Source organism: Theropithecus gelada, chromosome 2 (assembly GCF_003255815.1).
Source record: "Theropithecus gelada isolate Dixy chromosome 2, Tgel_1.0, whole genome shotgun sequence".
Taxonomy (NCBI): Eukaryota; Metazoa; Chordata; class Mammalia; order Primates; family Cercopithecidae; genus Theropithecus; species Theropithecus gelada.
This window is the reverse complement of record NC_037669.1, coordinates 4,520,443-4,530,014: the sequence shown is the minus strand read 5'-3', so window position 1 is coordinate 4,530,014 and position 9,572 is coordinate 4,520,443. Positions and strand designations below refer to the sequence as shown.

The 9,572-nt window shown below is 36.3% G+C and overlaps 1 pseudogene; it reads right to left on the bottom strand.

The window, feature by feature from the left end:
* Positions 1 to 3,644: 3,644 nt before the first annotated feature.
* LOC112618398 lies at positions 3,645 to 4,797 on the bottom strand (annotated as a pseudogene).
* Positions 4,798 to 9,572: the final 4,775 nt, after the last annotated feature.

Sequence of the window (9,572 nt, the reverse complement as noted above, 5' to 3'; positions counted from 1 at the left end):
TATGTGCTATTAAGAAAACAATGAATTAGCAGGGAAATTGTGGCATCAGTAAAATTTAAATTCTTCATGTAATAAACAATGATAACTTTTCTTCCATGACATTGAAATTTAACATTTATTAGAGAATTATCATTTATAGTTAAAATAGATTTCAGTTATGCTCTTTTGTTACTGCTATAATAATGATTAAATTTTAGCTATAGTTCTACTGCAAAATAATAATATTTATGAAAATATGATGATGGAAGTCTCAGCATAAGTTTTTAAAAATAGTTTCTCATAAAAAAATGTGAAAGTAATTTTTGCATAAAATGTAAAATAGGCAAAAAGTTGCCTATATGTTTTAAAATATGTTACGTTTTGTGTTGCACACAATTTCATTGTTATTACTCAGTTAAAGGCACCCTTGACTAATCCAGCTGTTTATTCTGTGGCCTTTAATATCTGTTTTAACTAAACTAAACACTACATTTATCTCGGTGGTCTTCTTTACATATGAAGCTCAGAGGTAGGGCTGTAGGTGTATGTTTATTATAAATAGATAATAATAAGAGGAGTTAAAATAAGCATTAATATTAAACAAAAACAAATTATATCATGCCAGGCTCAAGGTACACCACCAGCCCCTTTCGATCAGCTGAAGATATTGAGACTATCTGAACCCTATTTGTAGAAGCAAGACTTCAGAAGTCCTGCTCTCTCACAGCCTAGTCCATTTTAGTCACCATCAGATTGCCCATCATCAAAAGATGATTGTATCTGTGCTTTGCTCATATTTATTATTCTGACCTCATTTTCCATTCCCCTTCTACATTTTTAAATATTTTTCTATGCCACTAAAATCTTACACCCAATCATCAATAGCCACTCTATATATTTAAATATTTAAAAAACTTATTTTTACCTTTGTGCTTCCAACTGACACTTGCCATCTCTTGCCATCTATTGTGAACACTTTCTTCTACAGCCCTTTCAGGTAATGGCCATTAACAGAAATGCACACACACACACACACACACACACACACCCCTCACACAGCTCAGACACTCAAGGGGACAGAATAGCACTTACTACTTATTATTACTTCAGTGCTGAATTTTTCACTTGTACTCTCAAAAATTCAAATCCATACCCTTTGATATAAATCTTGCCTATCTTTTCCATTAATGACTCAGCATTTAGCTCTCTCTTTCTCTCTCTCTCTCTCTCACTCTTTGACTTTCCTAGCAAATCTCAGCCCTTACTATAACTAAATGTTTATGGACTTCTTGGCTGCAACTGAAAAGCTGAATATTGCTTAAAAAAAAAAAAACAGTGATATAAATATACTGAATGGATTTTCTTAAATATTAAGACAAACTTCAAAAAATACTCAAAACTTCTAAGCAATCTCTTTATATTCCTGTAATAATATCAGTTTTTTTCTAATACAATTTCAAATCTCCTCTTCTTTCTCCAACATTTCCTAAAGACTCTTCATTCTTTGATGATGACTTTACTAAATATTTCATGTATAAAAATAACCGCTACTAAAGAAAAAAATCTGTCCTTTATCAATTTTACCATCTCACGTACATGTGTACTTAAATACCCTGTACTTCCCATTGAAATAATAAAGGAATTTTAATTGGCCACTCTGCCACTGAAGCCCTGGTGCCAAAAAGTTTTGCCTTCTCAAAGATGTAGCTGTTACTCTTTTGTTTGTCTCTCCTGCTTCTTCAGTTCCTGCCATTGACTGAGTCATTCCATCAGAATAAAACCAGGTTTAATGTATCAAATCATTTTTTTAAAAAACCTCCCATTGCCTTGTTTTACCAGCTACTGCATCATTCTCCTACATTAATTACTACCCAGCAATACTTCTTCAAATATGGTTTGTACATCCATGTCTGCCATTATCACCTCTAAAGACTCCAAGACATTTATGCTTCTACTGCAGTAAAATAGTTTGCATCGACATCTGTTTTGTCTTCATCTTACCAAATTGTCAACAGCATTTAGCCCTCTTTCCTACTTGAAACACTTTCTACTTTAGATTTCTATGGCATCATAGTTTTTCTTCTACATCACCACTGCTTCTTCTCAATCTCCTTTCTTGGATTCTCTTTCTATATCAGACTTTTAAATGTGACAATGTTCTGAATCATTTCCCCTCACTAGGCGCTACTAGTCGATCACATGATTTTGATAACATTTATATATGAGTAAATCTTAAATTTGTATTTTTCAACAAGGCACTTTTCTCTGAAAACCAAAGCTGCCTTCTTGATAAATCTGCTTTGATTTGTAACGATACTTTCAACTCAACACGGCCAAAATTGAACAGTTAAGATGGTTTTCCAACCATCTCAATCCCTCCTTAACCGTTATATAGCATACATTTCCTGACAACTTTTCTCCACACCCAACATTAACCCTATCCGCCATTCCTGTTTTCTCAACATACAAATTTCTATCACAAATCCACCCACTTCTTACCATGTCTGTTATTAGTCTAAGCCACCTTATCTTTCACTCAAAAACCTGCAGCAAGCTTGAAATTGATCATTTTGCTTCTAATCCTTCCCCCATCAGTCTGTTCTCCCCAAAGCACCCAGCGTATGCTTTCAAAAGATCAAGTAGAATATTCTAACTCTCTTGATTAAAGCCTTTCCAACCACTTTCCATTGTGCTTCATAAAATCAACAAGCTTTATCATAGCCTTCCACATGGCCTTACTTGATCTGCCTGTACTTCTGCTCTCCTCCTCAGTAACTGTGTTCTAGTCACACTTGTCTTTATTTCATCTCAGGGCATTCATGTTTGTTGCTGCTTCTACTTGGAATGCCCTTCTCTCAGATGTTCTCCTGGCTGTTCTCCTCACAACTCAACTGTACCATCTTCACAGAGGCCATCCCTACTGAGTTAACTAAGATGCTGCCTCCCATGGTCCCCTGCCTGTCCAGTCATTCACTTCATCAAAACCACCTTCACACTCACTCACTGCCATGAAATCTTCATGACAAATTTCAGTATTCTAAATTGTCTTAATTATGCATTGACTTGGTATTTATTGACTGTCTTCTCCTTACAGAACATAATTTATGTTGGACATGGACTTTTCACAGTTACTGCATTTTTCCCAGTGTGCCCAGATCAGTGCCTGTCATATGGTAGACAATGAATGTTTGTGTAATGGTTAACTGACTCTTTTAACGTGACCACATATAATCTGTTTTTCCTGATTGTGTCATCATCTTCATCACCATCATTACTCTCATTACTATTTTTTTATTTTAAAAAAGACACATTTATTTGGCATCATGATCAGACTACCACATTTGGCAATCAGCAGCATAGATGCAAAAACAAAAAACAAACAAACAAAGAAAACATTAAAACCCTTTGTTGGAATACTTTAGACCTTCCACAGAATGAGAACTCAAATAATCTTTTATATAATTAGTCACAAATATAATCCTCGAGTATTTTTCCCCCATAAACATGAGTATTTGCCTAAAACATGTCTTCTTTGTAGCAGCCAGGCCCTGCCTCCACTATGCTTGGCTGAGTTCATGAACCTGTTGTAACCTATAGCTTCTCTATCACTTCTCTGGTTCTCCTCTCTTGCTAAGCTTTGTTTCATCTTTGTTTCCTGGCAGTAATTAAAATTTTCTGCTACTTCCATAGCTACTGCTGCTACTGGAACCATCATAGCCACCTTGGTTTCATGATTTGGCAAATTATTGGCCTTCACCAACATAGGGGTCAGAGATTCTGTCTCCAAAATTTCCTTCTTTCATGAGTCCAAAATTTGAAGACTGATTGTTGTAATTGCCAAATTCATTGTAGCTTCCACCACCTCTGAAATTGCTTCCACTAACACCACCAAAGCTTCCTCTGCCTCCATTGTTATAGCTGTCACAGCTGACACTCCTGCTATAACCACTGCCCTGGTTTCCATAACCCTGTCCACCACTTCCAAAGCCTCTGCTTCCTCCAGACTCACCAGGGCTGCCTCCTCCATAACCACAATCATTACCAAATCCATTATAGCCATCCCCACTGCCACCATATTCACTACCACCATGGCTGCCACCAAAGCCACTATGACCACTAAAGTTTCCTCCATGACCAAAGTTGTCATTCCCACCAAAACCACCTCCATGACCACCACCAAAGTTTCCAGAACCACTCGACCTCTTTGGCTGGATGAAGCACTATCCATCTCTTTCTTTGACAGGGCTTTCCTAACTTCACAGTTGTGGCCAGTCACAGTATGGTATTTCTGGATGACAGTCTTATCCACTGAATCACGGTCACCAACGGTTACAAAGTCAAAGCTCCTTTTCTTGCCACTGCCTCTGTCCATCATGATTTCAGTCACTTCAATTCTTCCATACTGTTCAAAATAATCTCTTAGGTAATGTCCTTCAGTGTCTTCTTTAATGCCACCAGCAAATATCTTTTTCGCAGGTAAGTGGCCACCTGGTTTTTGAGAATCTTCTCTTGAGACAGCTCTCTTTGGTTCCACAACTCTTCCATCCACCTTGTGTGGCTTTGCATTCATGGTGCGTCCACCTCCTCCACAGTGGCATATGTGACAAACCCACAGTCCCTGGAGCACTTGGTGTTTGCAGTTCTCATTACCACACAGTCCCTGAGCCTTCCCCATTGCTCAAAACGGCTTCTCCCACTCCAATCGGTTGTTTTAAAGCTGAACCTTCTAGTGAAGAGCTTCTGCAGCTGTTTTGACTCTGACTGACTTAGCCATGATTTCAGGGAAGAGAGACTTTTACGATGCTTCCTTGGCAGCATCCACGGGCAGCATTACTATTATTTCAACTCTAATTTTCTGTAGAAAAAAAATGTGCATTCAGGTATTGATTAGCCAAGCCATTGTATTAGAACTCAACACAACATAGGTAAATAATATGGTTTCTGTCCTCATAGAATTTATAGCCTAGAGGACGACATAGGAATTAAGGAGAAAATTATAGGATAATCTTTTTATTTTATGAATAAATATACCAGATATTCATTGGAGGCCTAATATATGTGCCAGGCATTAGTCTAGGCACTAAGAATACAGTGGTCAATAAAATAGTTCTTGTGTGTAACTCAAATCTTATGGTGGTAATATGTGATATATAATAATAGTAATAACATAATATAAACTTGAAAAGTTTATATATTCATTCATTTATCAATCTCTCTTAAATTGTGATACTACAGGTTAGTTAACTTATCCATCTCTGGATGAACTAGTAATCTCAATTTTGGCCCCACAAAACTGAGAATAATGTCCTGCTATGTGATAGCACATAAAGCTGCTGGCACCAGACTGGCTTCTAGCTAGTTCCTTTCATCTTCTAACTGCTGCAGCCATTTTTCTGAAGTCATACAATTTTATGACCAAGAAAAACATTTTTTATCATAAGTCACTTTTTACTATGAACACTTTGTGAATTATTTGGACTCACTAGACATCTAGCAGACCACCAAGGAAATATATAGTGGCACAAGAATGTTTTGAGATGGACAGTATGAGCATATTAGCTGTTTTCTTAGGGCACAGTGTATAATGATGAATAGCCTAAGTAGGTCTGCACAATATGATGCCAATGGGAATTACCCAGTCAGGACCCAATGTAATGCGCGTGAAATGGGCAAAGTGGGGAGAAGATTGCATGAGAACTAGAGAAGACAGAAAAGTAATTCTAGAAGGTAAAAATGTCCTTTTTCACTTTTTCTTTACTGCATCCCTTGTCTCACATTTTTAAAGAAAGGAGTATACATTCAATAAAGGAAGGAGGGAAAGAAGGAAGAAAGAAAGGAAGGGAGGAAAGAGAAGGGAAAATGGCTAAGTAAAGTGAGAGGTGACGAAAATCTTTAGGAAAATCATAATGCTGAGTTGTAATACTAATACAGTTTTTTGGGGGGTTGTTATTTTGTAGTATTATCTAGAGACAATAGACATAGATAATTATAATTTTAAGTGGCAATTTTATTGTTGTAGGTAATTTTGTTAAAAATATCTATCTATGATGTATCAGAGCATGTATTCACATTGAGATAATTAAAAAAAAAAACTACAGGCCATTGTAGGTAGTTCGTAGAACACATGGGTAAAATTGCTATATAACTTTTCTAATGTTTTTCACTTCACGTTCCCTAGACTCTACTCCATAAGGGCACTTATTAATATATTACACACGATAAATTATAATAATGTAAGGTAAATATTTAGCAGTAACACCAACCAGGAAGCAATGTTGGCACTCAAGTTGTTTGTTTACAAATGAGGTTTAGAGGTTTCTTACACTAAAAGCCCTTTCAGAATTTCTATTCAATTTTCTGATTGTGAAATGCTAGGCTAAAAAGTGAAACATTTTTAATCAACTTAAAATTAGAGCTACAAGGAAAAATGGTTTTGCATTTCAATTTAGTTCATCAAATAACAAAGTAACGGGTGCGAGAGGTAGGATAGGAGATTTTCCGTCCACTTCTCACCATTTAAGGCACAAACCAATTAATGATCATGGTGTTTCAAAGTCAGTACCTTAAAAAAAAATAAATTTCCCTTCGATTCAATAGGACATAGAATAAGAAAAAAGGTAAACAAAAGACACTTTGACTGAGTCCAGAGAAATAACAAGAGAAGGATGTTACAAATATTATATGGGGTAGAAGTATTGGATATTAAAGTAGTTTGAATTAGAACTTCCGATGTAGCAATGATTTTTAATCCTAGATGCATATTGTAATCACTAGGGAAGCTTTAAAAAATACCAAAATGTGGACCCTGCCTCAGATCAATCAGATCAATTTAATCATGGACATATGGATAGTAAGTTTCAATATTTTTAAGACCCATTCTCTCCTGCCATGGTGATAAAATTTGCTCAGTGCTGAGAATCACCGAAATATATAGTTAAAAAGTGGTTTGTACTACACATTAGGCAAATAAAAATGTCCATTCCAGTTGCTTTTAGCTTTACTCATTTTTATTTTAATTGAATATAAATATATAATTGAATTAACTATAATTCAGATTTGTTCTAATTCAACCCAAACTTACTTTTAATATTTGTTCTAGTTCAGCCAAAACTGATTTTTAATAGTCTCCCAACTTATGTTGAAAGAGTGTTTTGCTGGGTGTAGAGGATGCATAGCAGTTAATCTAGAAAGTATAGTTTAGGAAGATGTTTTGGAGCCTTACCTCTTTAAACTGAAGAGGTAAAAATGGAGAAATCAAGACAAAAGTATTATTTTATAATTACCATTTGTTTAGTAACATTGATTAAGGGCCAAAGAAGACAATAAAGACAGAAAATCATCCCATCTATTTAGTATATGTGCATCTTCAAAAGTGAAAAACAGCTGAATTGGGCAGCTGTATTAACACATATGCATCTAGTGTTGCTAACGGCAGAAGAATAGATATGACCCAAAGCAGTTCTGGATGAGATTTAGAATTTTCAAATATTAATAGCTTGGTTCCACTTCTATTCTATCACCTTGCAAACGTTGCCAAACAAAAGGACGCTAAACAATGCCAGCCTTTATGTTTAGGATTAGAATAGTTCTCTATTGGGAGTAGAAAATATAATGCAGTCACACTTCAGGGCCCAGATGCTTTGCAGATCCAGGCATCCCAGACCACCTGTTTTCAGATACTCACACGCACTTTAGTTTGTCATTCACGAATGCCCTGTGCACATATTTGGCAGTTTGCTTGCCCAATGCTTTGGCAGTTTTCCAAAGACATGTGAGTACATGAGCTTTAGAATTTCTATGTGCAATGGTTTCCAAATTCATTTGAGGTATTCACTGTCTTTTTAAACATTATAGGGGCAATGTAATCATGGCAAATTGCCTACGTCAAAATAATTCTAGCAAAAATTTGTAAATTCGAGGATATTAAATGGATTCACATATAATTTTTTATAAATACCTTACGTCAACTTCTTATCTACAAGACCAAAAGAAATTAAATGACTTGATATAATGTTCATGTTTTCCTTAATTCTTAGAATCATGAAGTATGGAGAACTTGGAGAGAACTAATTTTGTGTAGGTTTTAATTACTGGTTAGATTCTTTACTTCCTCAGTGACCATTAGGAACACACTAAAAAAAAAGTGGACCATAGCAACCTTTAAATAATTAACCTGTTTTTTCATTATTAGAGCTGTGACTAAATATGTCCAGATATTCTTGATGAAATCTTTTTATTTCAAGAATATATATCTTAGAGCATATGCTACTTTTATGTGAAAAAATCACATCCATATGTAATATGTAAAGTCCACTTAAAATAGAATACCTATTGGGACTAATTTATTTTTGCCAAAAATCTTTTATTTTGTAATATAATGGCATCTTAAGTATTAACAAAATGTTAGAAATAAAACAAGGCATTGCAGTTAAAGTAAGTAGTTTGGTGAAAGAGACACAGTTAAATAAGTCATGAATCCTAAAATCATTTAGTAAAATCACAAGGCACTCAACTCTGTCTTTCCCCAGGTGGTTTAGGCAGCAAACTATCAAGAGAATGTTTTACACGCTGATCATTCTAAAATTACAGCATGCAAAGCACTGGCCAAATAAATAGCATATACAAAGACCAACAAGAGTAAGATACCGTCCCAAAAGTTAAGTGCTCCCATTCTATTGTGGAAATACGTGTGTACTCATGTGTTCTCATGCACATGCACACACACACACATACATTTTACTTTCATGATGACAACATGAAAGCAAGTATATTTTCAAAAACCTATTCTCCTCATTGCAAGTATTAACAAAATGTTAGAAATAAAACAAGGGATTGCAGTTAAAGTAAGTAGTCTGATGAAAGAGACACAGTTCAATAAGTCATGAATCCTAAAATCATTTGGTAAAACCACAAGGCACTCAACTCTGAGCAGGTCGATATACAACTTGCATTAAAGGTAACTGGCTCTTTTATTTTGGAAAACACCTTAGTGGGTCTTTTTACTTTAGTAAAGTGTGCTCTCCTTTGCCCATCTCCCTACTGGGAATAGGATGGGAATGTTTTTCACATACCCCCACAATGCAATGCTTAAATAATGAATGATGTTTCATTTTTTCCGTGACTGGTATAAAACACAAGGCTTTAGGGTGAATGAGAGAGAGAATTGTGTCTGGAGGGAGGATCTGTGGAGAGTGAATCAGACTCTCCACTACTTGACAGTATATTGGGCTCAAGGAGGTACAGAGCAAGTGCGAAATGTATGATGACAGAGACGACTAAGGAACTCTTAAGAATGGCCATTGGCCGGGCGCGGTGGCTCAAGCCTGTAATCCCAGCACTTTGGGAGGCCGAGACGGGCGGATCACGAGGTCAGGAGATCGAGACCATCCTGGCTAACACGGTGAAACCCCGTCTCTACTAAAAAATACAAAAAACTAGCTGGGCGAGGTGGCGGGCGCCTGTAGTCCCAGCTACTCGGGAGGCTGAGGCAGGAGAACGGTCTAAACCCGGGAGGCGGAGCTTGCAGTGAGCTGAGATCCGGCCACTGCACTCCAGCCTGGGCGACAGAGCAAGACTCTGTCTCAAAAAAAAAA